Genomic DNA, 7,565 nt, shown 5'->3' on the forward strand with positions numbered 1-7,565 from the left:
GCAGACTGAGTGACCGCTTTGCGGAACATCTCCGCTCAGTCCGCAAGCAGGACCCTGAGCTTCCGGTTGCTTGCCATTTCAACACTCCCCCCTGCTCTCATGTCACATCTCTGTCCTGGGATTGCTGCAGTGTTCCAGTGAACATCAACGCAAGCTCGAGGAACAGCATCTCATTTACCGATTAGGCACACTACAGCCTGCCGGACTGAACATTGAGTTCAATAATTTCAGAGCATGACAGCCCCCCATTTTACTTTCATTTTTATTTATTTTTTCTTCCTTTTTTTACATTCGTTTTTTACATTTTTTACAATCTTTTTTTCATTTATTTCATTTCATCTTAGTTGATTCAGTTTGCTTACCCACTGTTTTTTTTCAGGTTTGCACTTGCTGCTGTTCAATATTCACTGTATTAACACCTAATCTGTGCTAATGCTTTGTCTTTCAACACACCATTAACATATTGTTTGCCTTTGCTCCATGACCTTTTGGTCAGCTATGTGGCCTGGTCCAATCTAGACCTCCTTTGTTATCTCTTGCCCCACCCCCACCTCACTTGCTTATAACCTGTGACTTTTCTAATATTTGTCAGTTCCGATGAAGGGTCACTGACCCAAAACATAAACTCTGCTTCTCTTTTCACAGATGCTGCCAGACCTGCTGAGTGGTTCCAGCATTTCTTGTTTTTATTCCGTTCAGATTCCTATTTGTTTCAATGATATCGCCCCTCACTCTTCTAAACTCCTGATAGTATAGGCCCAATTTTCTCAGCCTCTCATCATCGGACAACTCATTCATCCCAGAAACCAATCTGATGAACTTTTTCCAAAGCAATTATATTTTCCCTTAGATGTAGAGACTGAAATTGCGCAAAGTATGCTTGGAGTTGTCTCACAAGAGCCCTGGACAATTGTAGCAAGACATCCTTATTACAGTACTCCGATCTCCTTGCATTAAAGACCAACATCCCATTTGCCTTCCTAATTGCTTGCTTTTCCTGCATGCTATTTTGTCGGCTTTCCTTGTATGAGCATACCCAACTACGTCTGAACATCAACATTTAGAAGTTTCTCAACTTTTAAAAAATCAGCATTTGTTTCTTACTGCCAAAGTGAATCACCTTACACTTCCCTACATTATACTCCATGGGCCATCACTTTGCCCACTCACTTAACCTGCCTATATCTCTTGCAGTCTTTTTGTGTCCTCCTCACAAACGAAAGGTGTATGTGCTACTCCAGTACAAGTGCAGCAAACACAATTGCACTGGAGGTGATCGTGCCTCTCCTGTCCTAGTGACACTCTACACTTACACTGAAAAGTGTTCCTCCAGTATGAGTGGTAGACCCGCACATGAATTAGAGGAGACCATGCTCTTCCAGTACAAGTGGTGACCTAATCTCACACTAGAGATGGACTTCCAACCCCGATGCGAGTGCAAACCTAAACTTACTTTCGAGGTACCATTCTTCCCCCAGTGCCAGTGGTAATCCAACATTTACACTCGAGGTAAAAGTGTTCCTCTGGTACTGGTGGTGCCCTATCCTTGGGCTAGATAATACAGCTTTCCTCTGGAATGCAGTGGAGACATATATGTTGCTTCAGTACCAGTGGTACCCTACAATTGCACTAACGATGACAATTGTCCTCTGGTACGAGTGGTAAACTGCGCTTATACAAGAGATGATAGTGTCCAACTAGTACCACTAGTAACACACAGTTACACCAGAAATGTTCATGCTCTTCTGTTACTAGTGCTGCAACATCAACTACACAAGATCTGACTGTGCTCTTCTGGTGCTAGCAATGCCTATACACATACACCATGTGTGATCGTGCTGTTCTGGTACGAGTGCTGTTCCTACACATGCACTGGTTGTGAGCAAGCTCCTAAGTAACTAATGGTTCCCTACACACGCATTATTAGTGACCGTGCTCCGCCGTTAATAGTGTGCTTGACTAACACATCTGCAGGAAGTGTCACCAGCTGCAGAATCCTGGACTCTGGGTTTCAGAACTCTAGCGGTGGCTGGAGTCACTGTGGTGCATTCGCCAGGCAGAGAACGACATTGAAAGTGTATTTCAGGAAGTATTCACGCCAGAGCAGAAGAGATGGCAGGGATAGACAGACTGGGAGCTGTCAGACAGACAGGAAAGTCAAAGCAGGAGACCCCAGGGAACACTGCACTCTCTAACCAGTATTCAGTTCTGAGTACCGATTGAAGAGAGGGTTCCTCTGGAGAGTGCAGCGAGAGTCATGACCAGAGCACCAGGGAGGGAGGAGAACAAACAAGAGAGCAATAGTGGTAGAGGATTCTATAGTTAGTGGAACAGATAGGTGTTTCTGTGGTCGCTGACGTGATTCCAGGATGGTATGTTGCCACCCTGGTGCAAGGGTCATGGAAATCACAAGGCATTGTGGAGGGCGAGGTTGCACAGACAGAGGTCGTGTTCCACATAGGGACCAACGATATAGGAAGAAAGAGGGATGATGTCGTGCAGGCTGAGTACAGGGAGATAGGAAAGAGATTAGCAAGCAACACCTCAATGGTCGTCAAGTCTTGATTACTTGCAAGGCCATGGGCTAATGAGTATAGAAATAGGAGAATACACCAGAGGAATGTGTGGCTGGAGAAATGGTGCAGGAGGGAGGGCTTCAGATTTCTGAGACATTGGGACCGATTCTGGGGAAAGTGGAACCTGTACAAGCAAAACGGTTCACACCTGAATAGGACTGGGACAAATATCCTTGCAGGAACGTTTGCCAGTGCTGTTGGGGATGGTTTAAACTAGTTTAGCAGGGGGGTGGGAACCTTAGGGCAGTTTCATTTAGGACAATTTGAGGCCAGGGAATGGAAGACAGAAAATTAGCGGGAGACTTGGCAAAACAGAAGAAGCAATGGTTAAAAAGTGCGCAGAACAGGAGTTGGCAGTGTGAAAATGTATTTATTTAAATGCAATGAGGATAGTAAAAGAAGTCGATGAGCTGGTGGCACAGGGCAATTCAGTATCGTTGCTATAATGGAAACTTAGCTTAAAGTAGGGCAAGAATGGCAGCTCAACATCCCAGGATATAGAGTTTATAGGCAGGATAGAGAGGAGAATAAAAAAAGGAGAGGGTGTAACATCAATGGTTAAGGAATCAATAACAGCTATGAGGAGGGATGATATGCCAAAAGAATCATTAAATGAGGTCAAATGTGTGGAAATCAGAAATAAAAGGAGCAGCCACAGTACTGTGAGTGTGCTGTGGACCCCAAAATAGTGAGAGTAAGATAGAGGAACAAATATATAGGCAAATGTTTGAGTGTAAAACTATAGGGAATAATAGTTGGGAATTTCAGTTATGCTAATATCAACTGGGATGCAAACAATGTGAAAGGCACAGAGGGCACAAAATTCTTGAACTGCATTCAAGGGAACTTTTTCAGCCAGCACATAACAAGCCCAAACGGAAGCAGGTGCAATTCCAGATTTAGTCTTCGGTAATGAAGCTGGACAAGTAGATGAAATGGCAGCAGGAGATCATGTTGGAGTTAGCGATCATAACACAGTTTTAGCATAATCATGGAAAAGGATAAGACAGGAGTGAAAAGTTCTAAATTGGCGAAGGCAAATTTTTATCAAACTGAGAGGCGATCTGGCAAAAGTGGACTGCGTACAACTACACGAGAGAAAATCAATGGCAAACCAGTGGGAGGCATTCAAATGTGAGATTCTACAGGCACAGTGCAAGCATGTCCCCACAAAGGTAAAGGGTGGTACGGCCAAACCTTGAGTCCCCTGGTTATCAAGAGGCTTACAGGGTAAGTTGAAGCACTAAAAGACTTCTTATGACGATCGCAAAAAATCTTAATACTTTAGCAAGTATAGAGGAGTATAGAAAGTGCAGAGGTGAAGTAAAAAAGGAAATTAGAAAAGCAAAGAGAGGACATGAAAAGTTATTGGCAGGTAAAATCAAGGAAAACCTGAAGATGTATTAGCATATCAAGAGCAAGAGGATAACTAAGGAAGTAATCGGGGCGACCAGAGATTTTCAAGGGAAGTTAGATGTGGATGCAGATGATGTGGGCAGGGTTTGTAATGGGTTTTTTGCCTCTGTCTTCACAAATCAGAGGGATGATGCAGACATTGTAGTAAACGAGGAGTGTGAAATATCAGATGCAATCTGCATAATGAGAGAGGAAGTACTAGAGGATCTGGCATCCGTGAAAGTGGATAAATCACCACGGCCAGACGGATTACATCACTGGTTGTTAAAGGAAGCCAGGGAGGAAATAGCAAATCCTCACCTTGCTACGGGCGAGGTACCAGAGGAGTGGAGCTCTGCAAACTTTGTACCATTGTTGAAAAATGGTGCAAATGACAGGCCAAATAATTGTAGACCGGTCAGTCAAATCTCGGTGGTGGTTAACTTATTAGAATCAATTCTGAGGGATAGGATAAACTGTCACTTAGAAATGCACAGACTGATCAGGGACAGTCGGCATGGATTTGTTAGGGGAAGATCATGTCTTCCTTAATTGAATTCTTTGAGGAAGTAACAAGGAGGATTGATGAGGGTACTGCAGTGGATTTCAGTAAGGTATTTGATAAGGTGCTACATGGTCAGTGAAATGAAATCCCATGGGATACAGGGGGAATGTGGCCTGTTGGATCCAAAATTGACTCAGTGACAAAACAAAGGGTAGTAGTCAACGGATGTTTTTGTGAATGGAATGTTGTTTCCAGTAACGTTCCACAGGGCTCAGTGTTGGGTACCTTGCTATTTGTGGTATATATTAATGATATGGACTTAAATGTGGGAGGCATAATTGGGAAATCTGTAGATGAGACAAAAATTGGTCGTGTAGTTGATAGTGAAGAGGATGGCTGTAGACTCCAGAATGATATCAATGGTTTAGCTGAGTGGGCAGAAACGCGGCAAATGGAATTCAATCCAGAGAAGCTCAGGTCTAATTAGATAGACATACACAAGAATACAATCAGACAGTTAGGGTATACGGTCAAAAGCACAGAGAGAGAGAGATTCACACACAGAGATAAAGATTCATCTACAGGGTTACAGGAGTCAGGCACAAAGCAATACAGGGTTAGTCAGACTTGAGAGCAGAGTTGGACCCGCAGGCATAAAGCGTCAGACATACTGTAACAGAGAGACAGATGCACCAGTACACTTAATTCATACAGGGATACAGTGTCAGACACACGGGGATATACACCTAGACTCATAGGGTGAAAAACTCAGACACATAGCACTAAATAAGTCAGACACACCGAGATACAGTTTAATTGACGCATGGACACACAATCAGACACACGACGATTCATAGTCAGCTATACTGGGATACCGAGTCACGTGGAAAGGTATGCCGTGTCAGACACACAAATATAAAAAGTCATACATGAAGGGGCAGAGACGGACACATTAGGACACAGAATCAGACACGTGGAAACAGAACCCAACACATAGAGACCCAAGGTCAGGCTCACACAAGGGTACAGGGAGAGAGAGAAAAAATGAGACACAGGGTCAGATGCACAAGAATATATCAAGAGATACACGGGGATATGGAGTCATAAATACAGTGTCTCAGAGTCAGAGACACAGGGGATACAGAGCCAGTCAAAATAGAGTCAGACACACAGGAATATCGAGCTGAACACGCAGAGATAGAAATTCAGAAACAGTGGGGTACAGAGTCAGAGACACTTGGAAACAGAATCAGGCACACTGGAATACAGAGTCACAAATACAGAGATTAAAGGATCACAGAGATTCAGAGCCATGCAAACAGAGATGCAGAGTCACAGAGATGCAGGGTCAGACACATAGAGGTACAGGGTCATACACAGAGCGATACAGGGTTATACACACAGAGATAAAGAGCTACAGAGATACAGAATCAGATATCCAATGATACAGGGTCAAACATGAGAGATTCAGAGTCAGACACATAGAGATACAGAATTATAAACAGAGAGATACAGAGTCATACACATAGTGTTACAGGGTGAGACACAGTGACACAGAGTTAGACGTACAGAGATACAGTCAGAGAAATACAGCGGGTTCTGAAATAAAAGCAACAGTGACCCGAAACGTCAACTCTGCTTCTCTTTCCACATATGCTGCCAGACCTGCTGAGTGGTTCCAGCATTTCTTGTTTTTACTTCAGATTTCCAGCATCCGCAGTGTTTTACTTATATTACAGCGGGTTCTGACTTCGGAAAACCCGTGTCTGTTGAGAAACGGCTGTTCCCAATATCAGCAGCTGACATCTGTGAAACTGACAGCGCGAGGTTTTGGAAAGACCACTCAGTAAGAAGAAGACAACGGGAAATGTCTCATCTCCAGTCACAGTGAGGATGAAGAACAGGCCCAGGAACAGTTTACAGCCGTGGGCTGGATGGAAACCTGGATATAGTCTGGAATCTATAGTCAGACAAATAGAGGTATAGAGTCAAACACGCCATGATACATATTCAAATGCAGAGATTTGCAGAGTCAGTCACACAGAGATACAGAAACTGGCAAAAGTATGGCAGAGACAAGCAGAGATACAGAGTCAGATGCAAGTGTACACAATTATACACGTGGGTATATAGTCAGACATATAGGGTTAGAAACGTACGTACAGGGCCAGAAAAATTGGACACAGGGTCAGACATAGGGATACAGATTTAGGCACACATAGGTACACAGTCAGATGCACTGGGATACAGAGTCAGATGACTTGGATACAGAGTCAGGCACACTGGAATACAGAACGAAATGCATTGGTACACTTGGTCAGACATACAGTTACACAGAGTCAGACACACGGGTATGCAGAGATAGATACACACACAGACAGAGTCAGACAGTCAGGCACATGGAGACACACAAGAACACAATCAGATGCATGGGGGATGGAGTTGAACACACAAGATGCCAGGTCATACACTGAGGGGTCCAGAGTCATACATGCAGATACCGTCTCACACATAGAGACACAGGGTCAGATACACAATACCTGAATGGTCAAGGGCGTATTGGATGACATCCTCAGCAATAACCGTTTCATCCCAAATTTACGTATCAAAATTAGCTTTGACATTGTTTGACAATTCACTAGAAAGTATTTTCTTAAGGCCTCCATCTTCTAATTCGAGGTGAATTCTTTGAAATGTTGTTCACAGCTGTTTCACAGCGATTGGGCTGTCTCCTCCTAAATGGACACCAATTCTCGAGCCAAGCACTCTGCATCGGAATGAGTCAGAGGTCTTGTCTCCGTTATGGTGTTTCCTCCCAGGGAGCCCTCGCCTTCCCTTTTCACAACCATTGTCAATGCAACAGCCTGTGATGCCTGAAAGTTAGTTGTTCTTCTTTCCTCAATCTGATACCACTCCCTTCCCCAATCTTCCCTGAAGTTCCAAAGCTTATTTTTTAAAGATTCATTCTCCTCCTCCTGTTCTTTCAACTGACTTTTATTTTATTGAGGTCAATCACGGCAGTGTCAGCGTTCAGGTTGCGTTCAGATTTGCCGCTGCTGTAATAGAGCGGTCGGACACATGTAGCACAG

This window comes from Heterodontus francisci, unplaced genomic scaffold (assembly GCF_036365525.1).
Source record: "Heterodontus francisci isolate sHetFra1 unplaced genomic scaffold, sHetFra1.hap1 HAP1_SCAFFOLD_106, whole genome shotgun sequence".
NCBI classification, from domain to species: domain Eukaryota; kingdom Metazoa; phylum Chordata; class Chondrichthyes; order Heterodontiformes; family Heterodontidae; genus Heterodontus; species Heterodontus francisci.